Source organism: Oncorhynchus nerka, linkage group LG13 (genome assembly GCF_034236695.1).
Source record: "Oncorhynchus nerka isolate Pitt River linkage group LG13, Oner_Uvic_2.0, whole genome shotgun sequence".
Classification (NCBI taxonomy): Eukaryota; Metazoa; Chordata; class Actinopteri; order Salmoniformes; family Salmonidae; genus Oncorhynchus; species Oncorhynchus nerka.
This window is the reverse complement of record NC_088408.1, coordinates 12,539,885-12,564,701: the sequence shown is the minus strand read 5'-3', so window position 1 is coordinate 12,564,701 and position 24,817 is coordinate 12,539,885.

The following is a 24,817-nucleotide window of genomic DNA, read 5'->3' as shown; positions in this document are numbered from 1 at the left end:
TTCAGAGCCATATCACTGTAATGCTTATGGGGGAGGTGTTGCTGTATATATTCAGAGCCATATCACTGTAATGCTTATGGGGGAGGTGTTGCTGTATATATTCAGAGCCATATCACTGTAATGCTTATGGGGGAGGTGTTACTGTATATATTCAGAGCCACATCACTGTAATGCTTATGGGGGAGGTGTTGCTGTATATACTCAGAGCCATATCACTGTAATGCTTATGGGGGAGGTGTTGCTGTATATATTCAGAGCCACATCACTGTAATGCTTATGGGGGAGGTGTTACTGTATATATTCAGAGCCATATCACTGTAATGCTTATGGGGGAGGTGTTACTGTATATATTCAGAGCCACATCACTGTAATGCTTATGGGGGAGGTGTTGCTGTATATATTCAGAGCCACATCACTGTAATGCTTATGGGGGAGGTGTTGCTGTATATATTCAGAGCCATATCCCTGTAATGTTTATGGGGGAGGTGTTGCTGTATATATTCAGAGCCATATCACTGTAATGCTTATGGGGGAGGAGTTGCTGTATATATTCAGAGCCATATCACTGTAATGCTTATGGGTGAGGTGTTGCTGTATATATTCAGAGCCATATCACTGTAATGCCTAGAGAAGATCTTATGGGGGAGGTGTTGCTGTATATATTCAGAGCCACATCACTGTAATGCTTATGGGGGAGGTGTTGCTGTATATATTCAGAGCCATATCACTGTAATGCTTATGGGGGAGGTGTTACTGTATATATTCAGAGCCATATCACTGTAATGCTTATGGGGGAGGTGTTGCTGTATATATTCAGAGCCATATCACTGTAATGCTTATGGGAGAGGTGTTGCTGTATATATTCAGAGCCATATCACTGTAATGCTTATGGGTGAGGTGTTACTGTATATATTCAGAGCCACATCACTGTAATGCTTATGGGGGAGGTGTTGCTGTATATATTCAGAGCCATATCACTGTAATGCTTAGAGAAGATCTTATGGGTGAGGTGTTGCTGTATGTATTCAGAGCCATATCACTGTAATGCTTATGGGGGAGGTGTTGCTGTATATATTCAGAGCCATATCACTGTAATGCTTAGAGAAGATCTTATGGGTGAGGTGTTACTGTATATATTCAGAGCCATATCACTGTAATGCTTATGGGGGAGGTGTTGCTGTATATATTCAGAGCCATATCACTGTAATGCTTATGGGGGAGGTGTTGCTGTATATATTCAGAGCCATATCACTGTAATGCTTAGAGAAGATCTTATGGGTGAGGTGTTACTGTATATATTCAGAGCCATATCACTGTAATGCTTATGGGGGAGGTGTTACTGTATATATTCAGAGCCATATCACTGTAATGCTTATGGGTGAGGTGTTACTGTATATATTCAGAGCCATATCACTGTAATGCTTATAGGGGAGGTGTTGCTGTATATATTCAGAGCCATATCACTGTAATGCTTATAGGGGAGGTGTTGCTGTATATATTCAGAGCCATATCACTGTAATGCTTATAGGGGAGGTGTTGCTGTATATATTCAGAGCCATATCACTGTAATGCTTATAGGGGAGGTGTTGCTGTATATATTCAGAGCCATATCACTGTAATGCTTATCGGGGAGGTGTTGCTGTATATATTCAGAGCCATATCACTGTAATGCTTATGGAGGGGGAATTGCTGTATATATTCAGAGCCATATCACTGTAATGCTTATAGGGGAGGTGTTGCTGTATATATTCAGAGCCATATCACTGTAATGCTTATGGAGGGGAATTGCTGTATATATTCAGAGCCATATCACTGTAATGCTTATAGGGGGAGGTGTTGCTGTATATATTCAGAGCCATATCACTGTAATGCTTATGGGGGAGGTGTTGCTGTATATATTCAGAGCCATATCACTGTAATGCTTATGGGGGAGGTGTTGCTGTATATATTCAGAGCCATATCACTGTAATGCTTATAGGGGAGGTGTTACTGTATATATTCAGAGCCATATCACTGTAATGCTTATGGGGGAGGTGTTGCTGTATATATTCAGAGCCATATCACTGTAATGCTTATGGGGAGGTGTTACTGTATATATTCAGAGCCATATCACTGTAATGCTTATGGGGGAGGTGTTGCTGTATATATTCAGAGCCATATCACTGTAATGCTTATGGGGGAGGTGTTGCTGTATATATTCAGAGCCATATCACTGTAATGCTTATGGGGGAGGTGTTGCTGTATATATTCAGAGCCATATCACTGTAATGCTTATGGGGGAGGTGTTACTGTATATATTCAGAGCCATATCACTGTAATGCTTATGGGGGAGGTGTTGCTGTATATATTCAGAGCCATATCACTGTAATGCTTATGGGGGAGGTGTTACTGTATATATTCAGAGCCATATCACTGTAATGCTTAGAGAAGATCTTATGGGGGAGGTGTTGCTGTATATACTCAGAGCCATATCACTGTAATGCTTATGGGGGAGGTGTTGCTGTATATATTCAGAGCCATATCCCTGTAATGTTTATGGGGGAGGTGTTGCTGTATATATTCAGAGCCATATCACTGTAATGCTTATGGGGGAGGAGTTGCTGTATATATTCAGAGCCATATCACTGTAATGCTTATGGGTGAGGTGTTGCTGTATATATTCAGAGCCATATCACTGTAATGCTTATGGGGGAGGTGTTGCTGTATATATTCAGAGCCATATCCCTGTAATGTTTATGGGGGAGGTGTTGCTGTATATATTCAGAGCCATATCACTGTAATGCTTATGGGGGAGGAGTTGCTGTATATATTCAGAGCCATATCACTGTAATGCTTATGGGTGAGGTGTTGCTGTATATATTCAGAGCCATATCACTGTAATGCTTATGGGGGAGGTGTTGCTGTATATATTCAGAGCCATATCACTGTAATGCTTATGGGGGGAGGTGTTGCTGTATATATTCAGAGCCATATCACTGTAATGCTTATGGGGAGGTGTTGCTGTATATATTCAGAGCCATATCACTGTAATGCTTATGGGGGAGGTGTTACTGTATATATTCAGAGCCACATCACTGTAATGCTTATGGGGAGGTGTTGCTGTATATACTCAGAGCCATATCACTGTAATGCTTATGGGGAGGTGTTGCTGTATATATTCAGAGCCACATCACTGTAATGCTTATGGGGGAGGTGTTACTGTATATATTCAGAGCCATATCACTGTAATGCTTATGGGGGAGGTGTTGCTGTATATATTCAGAGCCATATCACTGTAATGCTTATGGGGAGGTGTTACTGTATATATTCAGAGCCACATCACTGTAATGCTTATGGGGAGGTGTTGCTGTATATACTCAGAGCCATATCACTGTAATGCTTATGGGGAGGTGTTGCTGTATATATTCAGAGCCACATCACTGTAATGCTTATGGGGGAGGTGTTACTGTATATATTCAGAGCCATATCACTGTAATGCTTATGGGGGAGGTGTTGCTGTATATATTCAGAGCCACATCACTGTAATGCTTATGGGGGAGGTGTTGCTGTATATATTCAGAGCCATATCCCTGTAATGTTTATGGGGGAGGTGTTGCTGTATATATTCAGAGCCATATCACTGTAATGCTTATGGGGGAGGAGTTGCTGTATATATTCAGAGCCATATCACTGTAATGCTTATGGGTGAGGTGTTGCTGTATATATTCAGAGCCATATCACTGTAATGCCTAGAGAAGATCTTATGGGGGAGGTGTTGCTGTATATATTCAGAGCCACATCACTGTAATGCTTATGGGGGAGGTGTTGCTGTATATATTCAGAGCCATATCACTGTAATGCTTATGGGGGAGGTGTTACTGTATATATTCAGAGCCATATCACTGTAATGCTTATGGGGGAGGTGTTGCTGTATATATTCAGAGCCATATCACTGTAATGCTTATGGGAGAGGTGTTGCTGTATATATTCAGAGCCATATCACTGTAATGCTTATGGGTGAGGTGTTACTGTATATATTCAGAGCCACATCACTGTAATGCTTATGGGGGAGGTGTTGCTGTATATATTCAGAGCCATATCACTGTAATGCTTAGAGAAGATCTTATGGGTGAGGTGTTGCTGTATGTATTCAGAGCCATATCACTGTAATGCTTATGGGGGAGGTGTTGCTGTATATATTCAGAGCCATATCACTGTAATGCTTAGAGAAGATCTTATGGGTGAGGTGTTACTGTATATATTCAGAGCCATATCACTGTAATGCTTATGGGGGAGGTGTTGCTGTATATATTCAGAGCCATATCACTGTAATGCTTATGGGGGAGGTGTTGCTGTATATATTCAGAGCCATATCACTGTAATGCTTAGAGAAGATCTTATGGGTGAGGTGTTACTGTATATATTCAGAGCCATATCACTGTAATGCTTATGGGGGAGGTGTTACTGTATATATTCAGAGCCATATCACTGTAATGCTTATGGGTGAGGTGTTACTGTATATATTCAGAGCCATATCACTGTAATGCTTATAGGGGAGGTGTTGCTGTATATATTCAGAGCCATATCACTGTAATGCTTATAGGGGAGGTGTTGCTGTATATATTCAGAGCCATATCACTGTAATGCTTATAGGGGAGGTGTTGCTGTATATATTCAGAGCCATATCACTGTAATGCTTATAGGGGAGGTGTTGCTGTATATATTCAGAGCCATATCACTGTAATGCTTATCGGGGAGGTGTTGCTGTATATATTCAGAGCCATATCACTGTAATGCTTATGGAGGGGGAATTGCTGTATATATTCAGAGCCATATCACTGTAATGCTTATAGGGGAGGTGTTGCTGTATATATTCAGAGCCATATCACTGTAATGCTTATGGAGGGGGAATTGCTGTATATATTCAGAGCCATATCACTGTAATGCTTATAGGGGAGGTGTTGCTGTATATATTCAGAGCCATATCACTGTAATGCTTATGGGGGAGGTGTTGCTGTATATATTCAGAGCCATATCACTGTAATGCTTATGGGGGAGGTGTTGCTGTATATATTCAGAGCCATATCACTGTAATGCTTATAGGGGAGGTGTTACTGTATATATTCAGAGCCATATCACTGTAATGCTTATGGGGGAGGTGTTGCTGTATATATTCAGAGCCATATCACTGTAATGCTTATGGGGGAGGTGTTACTGTATATATTCAGAGCCATATCACTGTAATGCTTATGGGGGAGGTGTTGCTGTATATATTCAGAGCCATATCACTGTAATGCTTATGGGGAGGTGTTGCTGTATATATTCAGAGCCATATCACTGTAATGCTTATGGGGGAGGTGTTGCTGTATATATTCAGAGCCATATCACTGTAATGCTTATGGGGGAGGTGTTACTGTATATATTCAGAGCCATATCACTGTAATGCTTATGGGGGAGGTGTTGCTGTATATATTCAGAGCCATATCACTGTAATGCTTATGGGGGAGGTGTTGCTGTATATATTCAGAGCCATATCACTGTAATGCTTATGGGGGAGGTGTTACTGTATATATTCAGAGCCATATCACTGTAATGCTTATGGGGGAGGTGTTGCTGTATATATTCAGAGCCATATCACTGTAATGCTTATGGGGAGGTGTTGCTGTATATATTCAGAGCCATATCACTGTAATGCTTATGGGGGAGGTGTTGCTGTATATATTCAGAGCCATATCACTGTAATGCTTATAGGGGAGGTGTTGCTGTATATATTCAGAGCCATATCACTGTAATGCTTATAGGGGAGGTGTTGCTGTATATATTCAGAGCCATATCACTGTAATGCTTATGGGGAGGTGTTGCTGTATATATTCAGAGCCATATCACTGTAATGCTTATAGGGGAGGTGTTGCTGTATATATTCAGAGCCATATCACTGTAATGCTTATAGGGGAGGTGTTGCTGTATATATTCAGAGCCATATCACTGTAATGCTTATGGGGGAGGTGTTGCTGTATATATTCAGAGCCATATCACTGTAATGCTTATGGGGGAGGTGTTGCTGTATATATTCAGAGCCATATCACTGTAATGCTTATAGGGGAGGTGTTGCTGTATATATTCAGAGCCATATCACTGTAATGCTTATAGGGGAGGTGTTGCTGTATATATTCAGAGCCATATCACTGTAATACTTAGAGAAGATCTTATGTCAGGTGTTATTGAAGTGTTGTGGTTGCAGGTTCACTTGGCACATCTAAAGCCTTTTCTTTTGGGGTGTTGCTATGGGCCACCAAGTGTTTACAGTCAATATTATAATAATATGTGTGAAATGCTTGATAGTGTATGTGATGTACACAGAGAGGTCTACTTTCTGAATGACTGGTTGACTGACCTGAATACTGACTGGTTTTCATCAAGCTGTCCGCTCAAGAGGAAGCTTCTCACTGTAACCAGTGCCTGGAATCTGGTTCAGGTTATTAATCAACCTACCGGAGTGTTTACAAACACTACAGGGACAAGGTTGTCGACATGTATCGATCACATTTGTACTAATACTGTAGCACTTTGTTCTAGAGCTGTATCCATACCCATTGGATGCAGTGATCACAATATTGTGGCTATATCCAGGAAGACCAAAGTTCCATCCGCTGGGCCTAAAATAGTGTGTAAGAGATCATACAATGTGGATAATGTTAAAAAAAATATTTGTTGGTCTGATGTGATTAATAAGGAGCATCCAGACTCTGCACCTGATGAATTTGATAAAGATGCACGCACCTGTTAAGAAACTGCCTGATAGAACTGTCAAGGCTAAATGGATTGATGAGGAATTGAAAAACTGTATAGTTGAAAGAGATGGGGGAAAAGGAGTGGCTAATAAGTCTGGCTGCACATCTGACTGGCTGACTTACCGCAAATTGAGAAATTATGTGACTAGACTCAACAAAAATAAGAAACTGTATTATGAAACCAAGATCATTGATATAAAGAATGATGGAAAAAAACATTGGAGTACTTTAAATGAAATTATGGGCAGAAAGACAAATTCTACTCCATCTTATTCATCACAAAACCATTTGACGTTGCCAATTAATTTTATGATTACTTCAATGGCAGTGTGGAAACTTAGGCAGGAAATGTCTACAACGAACAGTGAGCCATCGTGCTCATGCATAAAAATAAAAAAAATAATGAAAGAAAAGCATTGAAGTTTGAATTTTGTAAAGTTAGATGTGGAAAAACTATTGTTAACGATCAATAATGACAAACCTCCTGGCGTTGCCACTTTAGATGGAAAGCTACTGAGGAAGAGTATCTGTCTCTATAGCCACTCCTATCTGTCATATCTTTAATCTGAGCCTAGAAGAAAGTACTTGTCCTCGGGCCTGGAGGAAAGCCAAAGTAATTCAGCTACCCAAGAGTGGTAAACCGGCCTTTCCTGGTTCTAACAGCAGACCTATAAGCTTGCTGCCAGCTCATAGCAAGCTGTTGGGAATAATGTTGTTTGACCAAATACACTGCTATTTCTCTGAAAACAAATGGACAACAGATTGTCACGTGTGCTCCCTCTCCGGCCTCTAGGTCACCAGGCTGCTCGTTATGGCACACACCTGTCACGATCGTTACACGCATAATGACACTCACCTGGACTCCATCACTTCCTTGATTACCTGCCCTATATGTCACACCCTTTGGTTCATTCCCAAGGCGTCATTGTTTCAGTTTCCTGTCTGTGTGTTGTTTGTATTATGTTTCATTTATTTTTTAAATGATTCACTCTCTGAACTTGCTTCCCAGCGTTACAGGATGATGCCTCGCCAAAGGGAAGCATCAGGAAGTTGTGTTGTTGTTTGAAGTGATGTCAGGTCTGGGTGTCAGAACTGGTGCTACCTGGGAGACCTCAGCAGGATTGATAGGATCCCATGCCTCAGCTGGGTGAACAGGTTCCCGTGCCTCGACCGACGCAATCGGGGAGGTCTCAGCCAGTTCATCAGACTCTCACACCTCAGCCAGTTTGTCAGGTTTGTGCACCTCAGTGGAGGCGCCCGGACCACTCCTGATCCCCGGGATCGTCCCCGTGGTTGGCGTCCTGCGGCTGGACAGGAGTGGCTTAGCTACAAGACTCTAAATGTCCTTGAGTGGCCCAGCCAGGGCCCAGACTTCCCTGGAAGGACCAGAAAATAGCTGCGCAGCAATGCTCCCCATCCAACCTGACAGAGTTTGAGAGGATATGCAGAGAAGAATGGAAGAATCTTCCCAAATACAGGTGTGCCCAGCTTGTAACATCACACCCAAGAAGACTCAAGGCTGTAATCGATGCCAAACGTGCTTCAACAAAGTACTGAGTAAAGAAACAATTTAATTAACTGTAGAATAAGGCTGTAACCTAACAAAATGTGGGAAAAGTCAAGGGGTCTGAATACTTTCCAAATGCACTGTACCTTTGGTCATATATTGGGGCGGCAAGGTAGCCTAGTGGTTAGAGAGTTGGACTAGTAACCAAAAGGTTGCAAGTTCAAATCCCTGAGCTGACAAGGTACAAATCTGTCGTTATGCCCCTGAACAGGTAGTTAACCCACTGTTCCTAGGCCGTCATTGAAAATAAGAATTTGTTTTTAACTGACTTGCCTAGTTAAATAAAGGTAAAATAAATATAGTTTACCTCTAAGGAGAGACACACACACACACACACTCCTCATATTGCGACCAACCCAACCACCCCGTTAAGTGATGGAGGCTTCAGAAATGTCAGGGTTTCTGTGTATCCTTTTCTTCAGGAAAGTGAGGTGTTTTAGGTGAAAAAAGCCCAGATGATGATACCCAGATTCACATAATCACATTTACCATCTAACATTGTTCACAGAGTGTGAAAATGTATGACCCTCTATTATGCAAATGACTGTGTGTTAATGAGAGACTTTGATTATGTAAATGTGTGAATAAGTGAATCATTCAATTCAACCATAGTGGATTAGAGGAATGTAGTGTCCATGTAGTGGAGGAAAGGAGTGTCCATGTAGTGGAGGAAAGGAGTGTCCATGTAGTGGAGGAATGTAGTGTCCATGTAGTGGAGGAAAGGAGTGTCCATGTAGTGGAGGAAAGGAGTGTCCATGTAGTGGAGGAAAGGAGTGTCCACGTAGTGGAGGAATGTAGTGTCCATGTAGTGGAGGGGAGGAGTGTCCATGTAGTGAAGGAAAGGAGTGTCCATGTAGTGGAGGAATGTAGTGTCCATGTAGTGGAGGAATGTAGTGTCCATGTAGTGGAGGAAAGGAGTGTCCATGTAGTGGAGGAAAGGAGTGTCCATGTAGTGGAGGAAAGGAGTGTCCATGTAGTGGAAAGGAGTGAAAGGAGTGTCCATGTAGAAAGGAGTGTCCATGTAGTGGAGGAAAGGAGTGTCCATGAAGTGGAGGAAAGGAGTGTCCATGTAGCGGAGGAAAGGAGTGTCCACGTAGCGGAGGAAAGGAGTGTCCACGTAGTGGAGGAAAGGAGTGTCCACGTAGTGGAGGAAAGGAGTGTCCACGTAGCGGAGGAAAGGAGTGTCCACGTAGCGGAGGAAAGGAGTGTCCACGTAGTGGAGGAAAGGAGTGTCCATGTAGTGGAGGAAAGGAGTGTCCATGTAGCGGAGGAAAGGAGTGTCCATGTAGTGGAGGAAAGGAGTGTCCATGTAGTGGAGGAAAGGAGTGTCCATGTAGCAGAGGAAAGGAGTGTCCATGTAGTGGATGAAAGGAGTGTCCATGTAGTGGAGGAAAGGAGTGTCCATGTAGTGGAGGAAAGGAGTGTCCATGTAGCAGAGGAAAGGAGTGTCCATGTAGTGGATGAAAGGAGTGTCCATGTAGTGGATGAAAGGAGTGTCCATGTAGTGGAGGAAAGGAGTGTCCATGTAGTGGAGGAAAGGAGTGTCCACGTAGTGGAGGAAAGGAGTGTCCATGTAGTGGAGGAAAGGAGCAGCCCCCGTCTCGTCGTTGTTGGTAGTCAAGCCTACCACTGTAGTGTCGTCTGCAAACTTGATGATTGAGTTGGAGGCGTGCATGGCCACGCAGTCGTGGATGAACAGGGAGTACAGGAGAGGGCTGAGAACGCAGAACCTTGTGGGGACCCAGTGTTGAGGATCAGCGGGGTGTAGATGTTGTTACCTACCCTCACCACCTGGGGGCGGCCCGTCAGGAAGTCCAGGACCCAGTTGTACCGGGCGGGGTCAAGACCCAGGGTCTCAAGCTTAATGACGAGTTTGGAGGGTACTATGGTGTTAAATGCTTAGCTGTAATGAATGAACAGCATTCTTACATAGTTATTCCTCTTGTCCAGATGGGTTAGGGCAGTGTGCAGTGTGATGGCGATTGCATCGTCTGTGGACCTATTGGGGCGGTAAGCAAATTGGAGTCGGTCTAGGCTGTCAGCTAGGGTGGAGTTGATATGGTCCTTGACTAGTCTCTCAAAGCACTTTAGTGGTGGCTACAGGGCGGTAGTCGTTTAGCTCAGTTACCTTAGCTTTCTTGGGAACAGGAACAATGGTTGCACTCTTGAAGCATGTGGGAACAGCAGACTGGGATAAGGATTGATTGAATATGTCTGTAAACACACCAGCCAGATGGTCTGCGCATGCTCTGAGGACGTGGCCGGGATGCCGTCTGGGCCTGCAGCCTTGCGAGGGTTAACACGTGTAAATGTTTTACTCACGTAGGCTACAGTGAAGGAGAGCCCGCAGGTTTTGGTAGCGGGCCGTGTCAGTGGCACTGTATTGTCCTCAAAGCCAGCAAAACAGTTGTTTAGTTTGTCTGGGAGCAAGGCATCGTGATCCGTGACGGGTTGGTTTTTCTTTTGTATGTCCGTGATTGACTGTAGACCCTGCCACATTCCTCTCGTGTCTGAGCCGTTGAATTGCGACTCCACTTTGTATCTGTACTGATGCTTAGCTTGTTTGATTGCCTTGCTGAGAGAATAGTTACACTGTTTGTATTCGGTCATGTTTCCGGTCACTTTGCCCTGATTAAAAGCAGTGGTTCGTGTGTTCAGTTTTGCGCGAATGCTGCCATCAATTCACAGTTTCTGGTTGGGGAATGTTTTAATAGACGCTGTGGGTACAACATCACCGATGTACTTGTTAATAAACTTGTGTAGTGGAGGAAAGGAGTGTCCGTGTAGTGGAGGAAAGGAGTGTCCATGTAGTGGAGGAAAGGAGTGTCCATGTAGTGGAGGAAAGGAGTGTCCATGTAGTGGAGGAAAGGAGTGTCCATGTAGTGGAGGGAAAAGAGTGTCCATGTAGCGGAGGGAAAAGAGTGTCCATGTAGCGGAGGGAAAAGAGTGTCCATGTAGTGGAGGAAAGGAGTGTCCATGTAGTGGAGGGAAAAGAGTGTCCATGTAATGGAGGAAAGGAGTGTCCATGTAGTGGAGGAAAGGAGTGTCCATGTAATGGAGGAAAGGAGTGTCCATGTAGCGGAGGGAAAAGAGTGTCCATGTAGCGGAGGGAAAAGAGTGTCCATGTAGCGGAGGGAAAAGAGTGTCCATGTAGCGGAGGGGAAAGAGTGTCCATGTAGCGGAGGGAAAAGAGTGTCCATGTAGCGGAGGGAAAAGAGTGTCCATGTAGCGGAGGAAAGGAGTGTCCATGCAGTGGAGGAAAGGAGTGTCCATGTAATGGAGGAAAGGAGTGTCCATGTAGAGGAGGGAAAAGAGTGTCCATGTAGCGGAGGGAAAAGAGTGTCCATGTAGCAGAGGGAAAAGAGTGTCCATGTAGTGGAGGAAAGGAGTGTCCATGTAGTGGAGGGAAAAGAGTGTCCATGTAGTGGAGGAAAGGAGTGTCCATGTAGTGGAGGGAAAAGAGTGTCCATGTAGTGGAGGAAAGGAGTGTCCATGTAGTGGAGGAAAGGAGTGTCCATGTCAATAAGATGTAAAATGATGTATGTATCCATGCTGTGTCGTGAGGCTCTGCCATGTCTGATTACATGCAAATACACCCTACTCTGTTTCTCTTTCTCTCCCTCACTCACTCCCTCCCTCTCACTCAACCTCACCCTGCCTTTCTCATTCTATCACTGGTCCCTGGTTGCTGCTGTGGGAGCTGGTCTACCTCCTCTTCCCTCTCCCCTCACTCCCTCCATCCATCCCCCTCGTCCTCCCTGGTCATCTGTGGTCTGATTTTGGCTACCAGAACATGTTGTTTTCCTCTGTCTGCTCCTCACACTGTTGGGAGGGTAACATGGCTTCCCTCCCTCTCTCCCCTTCTCCCTCCATCCCTATCTCTCTCCCTTCCACCCTCTCTCCCCTTCTCCCTCCATCCCTATCTCTCTCCCGTCCTCCCTCTCTCCCCTTCTCCATCCCTATATCTCTCCCCTTCTCCTTCCATCCCTATCTCTCTCCCCTTCTCCCTCCATCCCTACATCTCTCCCCTTCTCTCTCCATCCCTATCTCGCTCCCCTTCTCCCTCCATCCCTATCTCTCTCCCTTCCACCCTCTCTCCCCTTCTCCCTCCATCCCTATCTCTCTCCCTTCCTCCCTCTCTCCCCTTCTCCATCCCTATCTCTCTCCCCTTCTCCTCCATCCCTCTCCCCTTCTCCATCCCTATCTCTCTCCCCTTCTCCCTCCATCCCTACATCTCTCCCCTTCTCCCTCCATCCCTACATCTCTCCCCTTCTCCCTCATCCCTATCTCTCTCCCGTCCTCCCTCTCTCCCCTTCTCCATCCCTATCTCTCTCCCCTTCTCCCTCCATCCCTATCTCTCTCCCGTCCTCCCTCTCTCCCCTTCTCCATCCCTATCTCTCTCCCCTTCTCCCTCCATCCCTACCTCTCTCCCCTTCTCCATCCCTATCTCTCTCCCCTTCTCCCTCCATCCCTCCCCCCTCCATCCTGTAATATTTGTGTTGTGGAGAAATGACCAGGCAGGAGACCGGAGTACAGTTAGTTGTCGTTTAGTCAAAAACCCCTCGTGCTCTACAGTTCGCGGCATTCCAGTGCGCATGTGCATTTCCTATTAGGTGTAGTAACGTAACACTGCCGTAATGCATTACTGCTTAGTAACAGCACAGTAACTAATATAAACAGATGTAGATCCCAGATACTACACTCCTCCCCCATAGTGTTTAACTCCCAGGGAACAAGGTAAATATGTTAGGTAACTACTAATGCAATATCTGAACAATGCATTCTTAAACATTTTTCAACTACTGGGTTGAAGCAGACTTTTCAGAGCCCAGCACAAATCCAGGGGATTATTCTGCCCCGAAGATGGAGTTTGTGTCCTAATAACTAACACAGGTAATGTCCTTTTTCTTTCCTTTTATCTAGGACATATTAAAGTGTTTGTTTTACTGTCCGTTAACCTCCTTAACCAGCTCAACTCACAGGTCAAGCTTTTGAGGTGCCCTTCGCTCTCGAATAGGATATCTCCGCTCCTCCTGGGCTTCCTGTGGTGGGCCAGGTTCGGGTGGAAGGTCAGGCTCTTTCTCTTCCGTACGACCACAGTCAGGAGAATAGTCCTGGGGGTCGTTATTGTTCTTGTTCTCTCAGTATGTCTCTGCTGGCCGTTGGACCGTAGTAGATGATCCACATGAACGTTGACCTGGCGATGACCAATTTGGACTTGGTAAGTCAAAGGTCCTCTGCGTTGCAAGATCACACCTGAGTTCCACAGGCGCTTGGGGTGTCTGAAATCACCCCCCAGCACCCTCTTCCTCTTTGAATTCTCTGACAGTCTTTGAGTGTCTGTCATGAGCTTTCTTCTCAATTTGAGCATCATTTTTCTCACTTGGTGACAGAGTCCGTGATGCAAATGCAATAGGGTGTTCTTCACCTGACGGTAGAACATGTGAGATGACGGCTCCTACTCCGTATGGAGATGCATCACACGCGAGTCTCAGCTTCATCTCTGTGTTATAGTGGGCAAGCCACTTGCTCTTTAGCAGACGCTGTTTGCAAGTCTTGAATGCTTCTTCGCATTGTGGGGACCAATTCCACTTTGTATCGGCCTGCAGCAGTTGGTGAAGCGGATGCAACAATGTGGACAAGTTTGCCACAAACTTTCCGTAATAGTTCAGGAGCCCCAAAAATGACCTCAGCTCTGAGATATTTGTGGGTGCTGGAGCGTTTACGATTGCTTCCACCTTGCTGTTGGTTGGGTGCAGGCCTTGTGCATCAATCTTGTATCCGAGATACTCCACTGAGTCCTGGAGGAACTCACACTTGCTGCGTTTCATTCTCACTCCGTATTTCTCCAGTCTTGACATCACTTTGTCCAGCACTACAAGGTGCTCTCCAATGGTTGGTGCTGACACGAGGATGTCGTCCATGAAGCACACAACATGGTCTATACCGTCCAAGATCTGATCAATTGTTTGTTGGAATATCGCTGGAGCTGTCGAGATTCCATAGGCCAAGCGATTGAATCTGAATAGCCCCTTGTGTGTATTGATGGTCAGATACTGTTCTGACTCCGGATCCAGCTTCAGTTGCTGATAAGCGAATGCCAGGTCCAGCTTACTGAAAACCTTCCCACCAGCTAGAGTGGCAAACAGATCTTCAGCGTTTGGTAGTGGATATTCCTCTGGTAGTATGCAGCGATTTACTGTGACCTTGTAGTCACCGCACATTCTGACGGTCTTGTCTTTCTTTGGGACTACAACAATCGGAGCAGCCCAGTCGCTCCTCGCTACTTTCGTTATTATGTTATTCTTCTGTAGGCGGTCCAGTTCCTTTCTACTGCTTCCTTAAGAGCATAGGGAACTGGACGTGGTTTGTGAAAGATAGGCTTGGTTCCTTCTTGCACTCTGACTTTTGCTGTGAAGTCTTGTATTTCACCGTAGCCATCTTTAAAAAGTTCTTTGTGCTTCTCCAGCATGTTAGTGAGTGTAGCCTGACTCACTGGTTTGTCATTTCTCAGACTGAAGATTTCTCCCCAGTTCAACTTGATCTTTTGTAGCCAGTTTCTGCCTAGCAAGGCTGATTTTTCTCCTTTAACAATGACAAGCGGTAGCGTCCACTCCTTCCCTCATACCGGACTGGTACCTGGATCTGCCTAACACAGGAATAGTGTCACCAGTGTATGAAGAAAGGCGGATGGACGCGGGCTGAAGAGGGCACTCTTTCAGTTTTTCTTTGTAGAGTCTCTCTGGAACCAGGGATACAGACGCTCCGGTGTCCAGCTGCATTTTTACTGGTTTTCCCGCTAACTCCATGTTGAGATAGATTCCATCTTTTAGTTGTTGAGCTGTGTACACTGTGAACAGTTCCACTACTGTTTCAGTTGTACCTTCCTCTTCTTGTGCTGCGTCTGACACTTTGTGCGCTCTTGCTGTGCATTTCGAGGCTTTACACACTCTCTGTAAATGTCCAACCTTTCCACAATTGTGGCACTTTTCCTTTTGGAATCGACATTCACTGTGCTGATGATTATCTCCCCCACATCTGTAGCAACTTGGCTTAGACCTTTGAGATGTGGGCTGCTTTGTTCTTGTGTAACCTTGACTGAAAAAAGTGTGACTTTTGTGAGCTTTTTTCACCACGTGCATCACTGACCTTGTGAACACCTTTCTGACGTTCTGCATGTCCCGATAGCTCAATAGTATCCCTGTGGGCAAGTTCGAGTCCAAGTGCTATATCACAGGCTTTCTTAAAGGTCAGGTCCTTCTCTGACAGGAGCCTTCTGTGATATGCTTCACCTGTGAGACCACATACAAACTTGTCTCGGAGAGCATCATCAAAAAATCGTGCAAACTCACATGTACTTGCCAGCCTTTTCAAAGCAAGGATGTAGTCAGCCACGGTTTCCCCTTGACTCTGGTGACGTTGGTAAAATCTGAAACGTTCTGCAATGAGAATTGGCCTAGGCTTGAAATACCTTGAAAGAGTTTCAGTCAGTTCTGCATAGTTCAACTCCACTGCTTTCATTGGTTCAATGAGACCTTTCAGCAATCCATACTCAGTTGGACCCAAAACACTGAGAAATACGTCTGCTTTCTTTCTGTCACGTAGAGTAGGCCAGAAGGCTAAACTGGATAACCTAACCTCTATCAAAATAAAAAGATGGCGGAGCCGCAAAAGTTCTTCTGTGCAAAGGTGTTTATTTACAAGTGATTCCGGAACAAAAAACAACAGTACTGCCATCAACGTCTACCTTATGGGACAGCTTAAAAACAATGCCGCCCCATCCACAGCTCAATCCAAAATTGCCTCTCCATAACTGAAAGAGAGGCTCCTTTTGTAGGGCTAGCCCCTCCCCTCAGAACAATTAACCCTAATTAATTAATCAATTAACAATACAAACCTACATTTTCCATGAACTAAACATACTAAAGGATATACATTGCAACACGGTTTTAAACAATATCACAACATAACATTTACAACATTACATCACTACTGACAATATCTTTCAATATGCCCATATGCATTAATGAGCCATTTGGGACAGGCACTATAAAGCCAACCCAATTCCCTTAGCTCGGGTCCTTTTCCAGCATACCCGGAAGCTACAGAGATGGAGAGAGAGGAACAGAACAAACAAACAATGCGCTCATCCACAACATTGATAAGTATAATAATTATTGTATCTGTAGTATATCATAACATATATTATTTACTCATAGCCTAGCAGAGTGGCCTGGAACCATATAACTAAAACACATCCCATGACTGAGACTTAGGGGGCTATTACTCAAACATACTTCTGCATTAACCCAGACACATTCTGTCCAGGTCAAAAGCACATTCTAACCACAAACCAACTGTAAAGCACCAAACACAATGGTCGGACTGAAGTTATCACATAAATCCCCACCAAGGCAGGGAAACTCCCTAGCCTAAAGCACCAACGGTTAGTCCCAGTTCCCCCTATCGCCCCCTAACTCATGGCCTCTTGACACATATCTTGACACACACATTGACACGCACGTACAGTATAGCGCACGAACACACACACCCCACACTCATTTCAACTGACATCCCTGGACACACAAACCCCTTCTTGGACCACAGTCAGTTCCAGTTCCCCTTTTCTCAACCCCTTGACACACACAGACACACAGACATCTCAACGCACACACACCCCACACTCAAGTCAACTGAGCTGGGGCCAGGATCAGACAACTTCAAGAAGCACCAATGGGGCACTGGCAAAGGGTCGGACAGGACCTGCCTCCAACCTCCACCAACCAGTCAGATGACAGAACTACAAGAATCAACATACGTCATTCTATGTTTAAATACCTCTGCACACTCTGTTTAGGGATCCTTTTTCAGCTGACTCCTTCTGAGCCAAATGAGAGGATCCGTGCACGCTTTGTATCAGATATCTTTACCTTTAATAAACCTGCCTTGAATCATACCACATCCACCTGGTCCAGCGTCTCAACTTGGTCTCTCTCCTCTAGTAACAGCACGTCAATCAAACATATCTCTCAAATATGAACATTGACAAGTGTGAAATGCATGCACCAAGACAGAAGTTAATTTGTGTGTCGACCCACATTGTTAACTTATGGTATAATGGCGCAGGGAGGAGTGATGAATATGTGTGTGCGTTAAAGAACCAAATGCTGCCCGCGGCCAGTGACGGACTTCTACGTCACACTTTCCATCTTTGATTTCATTTGCAGCCAGCCAACGCTCAAAACGCTCCAAATAGGAATCAAAATCCTCTTTTGTAGCCTCAAACTCTGGTACTCGACCAATGGTTGCCATTTTCACAGTTAATTGTTCAGTTTCCTTATATTCCTTAATTTTCTGAATATTCATCTACTTCTTCACTTCAGAAGTTTCTGCAATTACTTCATTCACTGCACTCATTTGTATTAATGTACACACCGTGTTACGTCCCTTCTTCCTTTTTTTTTCTTCATTGACAATATTTCTCCACTGAGATCGCCTAATTTCAATGGGTTCAATGACAGTTTCTTTTATTTAACCACCAGAGGGCAGTGTCGCTATTCCGGACTCCAATAGTCTTGCTACTTGGCAGCTCCTGAATACTGTACTAGCAGTGCTAGCCTACTCTACTGGCGAAAGAAAATAAAAAATAACTGACGAATTACATACTTTTTTTGAGTTTCATTACTCACGCAACATTCTTCCCTTCAAGCAATGTCCGTTTATGTAGTTTAATCAGGAGGAGCGGAGATATCCCATCCTCTTCGCCACTGTAATATTTGTGTTGTGGAGAAATGACCAGGCAGGAGACGGGAGTACAGTTAGTTGTCGTTTAGTCAAAAAACCCTCGTGCTCTACAGTTCGCGGCATTCCAGTGTGCATGTGCATTTCCTATTAGGTGTAGTAACGTAACACTTCCGTAATGCATTACTGCTTAGTAACAGCACAGTAACTAATATAAACAGATGTAGATCCCAGATACTACACATCCCTATCTCTCCCCTTCTCCCTCCATCCCTATCTCTCTCCCCTTCTCCCTCCATCCCTATCTCTCTCCTCTTCTCCCTCCATACCTCCCCTTCTCCCTCCATCCCTATCTCTCTCCCCTTCTCCCTCCATCCCTATCTCTCTCCCCTTCTCCCTCCATCCCTATCTCTCTCCCCTTCTCCCTCCATCCATATCTCTCTCCCCTTCTCCCTACATCCTCTCTCTCCCCTTCTCCCTCCATCCCTATCTCTCTCCCCTTCTCCCTCCATCCCTATCTCTCTCCCGTCCTCCCTCTCTCCCCTTCTCCATCCCTATCTCTCTCCCCTTCTCCCTCCATCCCTCTCTCTCCCCTTCTCCCTCCATCCCTATCTCTCTCCCCTTCTCCCTCCATCCCTATCTCTCTCCCCTTCTCCCCCCATCCCTACATCTCTCCCCTTCTCCCTCCATCCCTATCTCTCCCCTTCTCCCTCCATCCCTATCTCCCTCCCTATCTCTCTCCCCTTCTCCCTCCATCCCTATCTCTCTCCAGTCCTGCCTCTCTCCCCTTCTCCATCCTTATCTCTCTCCCCTTCTCCCTCCATCCCTATCTCTTTCCCTTCCTTCCGTTGTTAAAGGATGAAAGTCCCCAGAACGTGTTGTTTTCCTCTGTCTGATTCTCATACTTTTCCTGTTGGGAGGGTGACCTGGGTGGCGGGTGGAGGTGGCACCTCTGTGTCAGCTTGCGACCCGGGCGTCAGCAGCACAGCAGTAGAACAGTAGCATGTGTCCTGGACTGCCTGCTTATCTGCCCTGCTAGACGTAACCATTGAGTCGTTTGCAAAAATCGAGTAGTTTTCCCAGAATTCCCAGGTTTTCTAGAAATCCCGGTTGGAGAATTCCTGGAACCATGACGGAGGAAACAAATAATGAATCCTCCGAACAGGATTTTTGAAGAGCCTGAGAATTTTGGGTAAGTGACCAGAATTGTGCAACCCTATACTGGAGATACTATCTGACTGTGCTAGAGAGGATGGAAGTGCTCTGACACCAACCCTAAATCACAGGACAAGATAAGTTCAGGAGACTACAGGGTGGGCATTTTTGTGCCACACACTCCACACTGAACATAGTCTATATCTGGGGAATGTCATTGAATCCCTTTACACGTTTGGTCAAATAACCTCAGGTGATATTCCTGTTGTAAATTGGTTAAGGACAGACAGGGAAACACTTTAACATTCAGACATCATTTATAAATGAAGCATTTGTGTTGAGTGAGTCCACCAAATCAGAGGCAGAAGGGATGAGCAGGGACGTTATCTTGATAAGTCTGTGAATTTGACCATTTCCCTGTCCTGCTAAGCATTCATAATGTAACGAGTAATATAAACATAAATAGTAAAGTACAGTACAGGTACCCCCCCAAAAAACGACTTAATAGGACCTTACAGTAGTACTTTAAAGTATTTTTACTGAAGTACTTTACCCCACTGCAACTGTGGTGCCAGTATGGGTGGTTAGAGCGTTGGACTAGTAATCGGAAGGTTGCAAGTTCAAACCCCCGAGCTGACACAGTACAAATCTGTCGTTCTGCCGTCATTAAAAATAAGAATTTGTTCTTAACTGACTTGGCTAGTTAAATAAAGGTAAAATACATTTTTAAAAGTATAATGCAGGGAAAAGTTCTACAGTGCAGTATGAGTCTTGATGACTTAAACAGAGTCAGAGACTGACATTGGTATGGCTGGAGGGATCCCTCAGGGCAGTTTTGCTGAGGGACAATGTCTTCTGTCCCTTCAGGTTAACATGCCTCACTTCGCCCCTTGCTAACTCCTTGTGGAGGAGCACAACCAATCAGTGTTCAGCACTACCTTACCGCTCTACTACAGCCTAGCCAACCAGCACTCACTCGCAGAAACAACCCAGGGAGTCTGTGGCAGGAGAGAGAAAGAGGGATGGTGAGAGGTGAGAGAGAGAACAGTGGGTAGGGTACCAGCTGAGCACCAAGAAGGGGACCAGAAAATAGGATTTTTTACACCCTTCGGGGGCAGGCGACACACACACACCGTGGCTGCCTCAACCTGTGGTCACAGTTACATAACCTTAGTTTGACACCTTTTCAAAAGCGTCCTTTACCGGAACAGCAAAAATCAGAGAGAGGAAGAGGAAGGAACTCTGTGGAAATGGAACGAGCCCTGGTGACCTTTTCATTGCCCACATTGCTATAGAGGTTACTACTGCTGACTGAGTGGGGAAATGTTTACTGTGCTGAGTGGTGAAGAAAGGGCACTTAGCTTCTTAAACATTGAAATTAGGCTTGTTAGAATCATGTGGCGGAAACAGTTTGACAAATGACTACATGTCATTTTGATTTAGACATCATTGATCGAAATTACAATAATTAGGCTACAATGATGAAACATTGGCTTATGTTTATTTATTTATTTTGTTTCACCTTTATTTAACCGGGTAGGCCAGTTGAGAACAAGTTCTCATTTACAACTGCGACCTGACCAAGATATAGTAAAGCAGTGCAACACAAACAGCACAGAGTTACACATGGAATAAACAAACGTACAGTCAATAACACCAGAGAAAAGTATATATACAGTGTGTGCAAATGTAGTAAGATAAGGGAGGTAAGGCAATAAACAGGCCATAGCAGCGAAATAATTACAATTTAGCAATTAAAAACTGGAGTGATAGATGTGCAGAGGATCAATGTGGAAGTAGAGATACTGAGGTGCAAAGGAGCAAAAAATAAATAACAATATGAGGATGAGGTAGTTGGGTGGCTATTTACAGATGGGCTATGTACAGGTGCAATCGGTAAGCTGCTCTGACAGCTGATGCCTAAAGTTAGTGAGGGAGATACAGTATAAACTTCAGTGATTTTTGCAATTCGTTCCAGTCATTGGCAGCAGAGAACTGGAAGGAAAGGCGGCCAAAGGAGGAGTTGGCTTTGGGGGTGACCACTGAAATGTACCTGCTGGAGCGCGTGCTACAGGTGGGTGCTGCCATGGTGACCAGTGAGCTGAGATAAGGCGGGGCTTTACCTAGCAAAGACTTATAAATGACCTGGAGCCAGTGGGTATGGCGACGAATATGAAGCGAGAGCAGCCAATGAGTGCATACAGGTCGCAGTGGTGGGTAGTATATGGGGCTTTGGTGACAAAACTGATGGCACTGTGATAGACTGCATCCAATTTTCTGAGTAGAGTGTTGGAAGCTATTTTGTAAATGACATTGCCGAAGTCAGGGATCGGTAAGATAGTCAGTTTTACGAGGGTATATTTGGCAGCATGGGTGACGGACGCTTTTTGTGAAATAGGAAGCCGATTCTAGATTTGGATTGGAGATGCTTAATGTGAGTCTGGAAGGAGAGTTTACAGTCTAACTAAGTCAGAACCGTCCAGAGTAGTGATGCTAGACTGGTGGGTGGGTTCGGGCAGCGATCGGTTGAAGAGCATGCATTTAGTTTTGCTTGCATTTAAGAGCAGTTGGAGGCCATGGAAGGAGTGTTGAATGACATTGAAGCTCGTCTGGAGGTTAGTTAACACAGCGTCCAAAGAAGGGCCAGAAGTATACAGAATGGTGTTGTCTGCGTAGAAGTGTACCCACTGTTATGTTTAAATGCAGTACATACTGTATCCTATAGGAGAAAGTCTCAAGGATGGATTTCCATTCAGTGGGTCCCAGGAGTATTAGAAAAAGCATGCAGGTCAACTGTTTCGAAGAGGCACTATTGCTATTTTGTTCTTTATTGTGTCTTCCTGTTGGTGAGCGGAGACCTAATGAAGTTATCCCGTAATGCTGCGATGGATGTGAGCTGACAGGGTTTGGAGAAATCTGAGGATGACTGACAAGAAGGTGAATGAGACAAGGCAGCATTTATCTTTTGGGTCATCGATGATTTCTGCCATTTCAATAGCATGTTTTTGACACTTTTGAGGCAGTGTACAAAGCTGAAGCACCCCCAGATCATCACCGATCCTCCACCAAATTTCACAGTGGGTGAGAGACCTGGAGAGGCCTACAAGCCACAGTGTCTCGCACCCACAGTGATATTTGGTGGAGGATCGGTGATGATGGTGAGCGGAGACCTAATGAAGAATCGCATCTCTGCATGTCTGGCAGACATATCCGTGTGGATGACGGATCACCACCTCAAGCTGAACCTCGGCAAGACGGAGCTGCTCTTCCTCCCGGGGAAGGACTGCCCGTTCCATGATCTCGCCATCACGGTTGACAACTCCATTGTGTCCTCCTCCCAGAGCGCTAAGAACCTTGGCGTGATCCTGGACAACACCCTGTCGTTCTCAACTAACATCAAGGCGGTGGCCCGTTCCTGTAGGTTCATGCTCTACAACATCCGCAGAGTACGACCCTGCCTCACACAGGAAGCGGCGCAGGTCCTAATCCAGGCACTTGTCATCTCCCGTCTGGATTACTGCAACTCGCTGTTGGCTGGGCTCCCTGCCTGTGCCATTAAACCCCTACAACTCATCCAGAACGCCGCAGCCCGTCTGGTGTTCAACCTTCCCAAGTTCTCTCACGTCACCCCGCTCCTCCGCTCCCTCCACTGGCTTCCAGTTGAAGCTCGCATCCGCTACAAGACCATGGTGCTTGCCTACGGAGCTGTGAGGGGAACGGCACCTCAGTACCTCCAGGCTCTGATCAGGCCCTACACCCAAACAAGGGCACTGCGTTCATCCACCTCTGGCCTGCTCGCCTCCCTACCACTGAGGAAGTACAGTTCCCGCTCAGCCCAGTCAAAACTGTTCGCTGCTCTGGCCCCCCAATGGTGGAACAAACTCCCTCACGACGCCAGGACAGCGGAGTCAATCACCACCTTCCGGAGACACCTGAAACCCCACCTCTTTAAGGAATACCTAGGATAGGATAAAGTAATCCCTCTCACCCCCCCTCCCCCTGAAAAGATTTAGATGCACTACTGTTCCACTGGAGGTCATAAGGTGAATGCACCAATTTGTAAGTCGCTCTGGATAAGAGCGTCTGCTAAATGACTTAAATGTAAATGTAAATGTAATGATCTGGGGGTGATTCAGCAAGCCTGGAATCCGGAAGATTTGTATTTGTGAAGGACACATGAATCAAGCCACGTACAAGGTTGTTCTGGAATTAAACTTGCTTCCTTCTGCTCTGACAATGTTTCCCAACTCTGAGAATTGGTATGTCCAGCAGGACAATGCTCCATACCACACAGCCAGGTCAATCAAGGTGTGGATGGAGGACCTCCAGATCAAACCCGTCATGTCCAGCCCAATCTCCAGACCTGAACTCCATTGAAAACCTCTGGAATGTGATCAAGAGGAAGATGTATGGTCACAAGACATCAAACAAAGCTGAGCTGCTTGAATTGTTGTGCCAGGAGTGACATAAAGTCCCCCAACATCAATGTGAGAGACTGGTGGAGATCAGGACAAGACACATGAAAGCTGAGATTGTAAATCAGGGTTATTCCACCAAATATTGATTTCTGAACTCTTCCTAAGTTAAAACATTAGTATTGTGTTGTTTGAAAATGAATAGTAACTTATTTTCTTGACATTATTCGAGGTCTGACAACACCATTTATTTTTTGTTATTTTGACCAATTGTCATTTTCTGCAAATAAATGCTCTAGATGACCATATTTGTTATTTGGAATTTGTGAGAAATGTTAGCAGTAGTTTATAGAATGAAACAAAAATGTTAATTTTACCCAAACACATACCTATAAATAGTAAAACCAGAGAAACCGATAATGTTGCATTGGTCTCTTCATTTTTTCCAGAGCTGTATATTTGTTACTGCTCAACTGAAACAATCTAGGTCGACCAACTGCTTAACGACCAAACAATCAACCAGTCAACTAAAACAATCTAGGTCGACCAACTGCTTAATGACCAAACAATCAACCAGTCAACTGAAACAATCTAGGTCGACCAACTGCTTAATGACCAAACAATCAACCAGTCAACTGAAACAATCTAGGTCGACCAACTGCTTAATGACCAAACAATCAACCAGTCAACTAAAACAATCTAGGTCGACCAACTGCTTAATGACCAAACAATCAACCAGTCAACTAAAACAATCTAGGTCGACCAACTGCTTAATGACCAAACAATCAACCAGTCAACTAAAACAATCTAGGTTGACCAACTGCTTAATGACCAAACAATCAACCAGTCAACTAAAACAATCTAGGTCGACCAACTGCTTAATGACCAAACAATCAACCAGTCAACTAAAACAATCTAGGTCGACCAACTGCTTAATGACCAAACAATCAACCAGTCAACTAAAACAATCTAGGTCGACCAACTGCTTAATGACCAAACAATCAACCAGTCAACTAAAACAATCTAGGTTGACCAACTGCTTAATGACCAAACAATCAACCAGTCAACTGAAACAATCTAGGTCGACCAACTGCTTAATGACCAAACAATCAACCAGTCAACTAAAACAATCTAGGTCGACCAACTGCTTAATGACCAAAAACAATCTA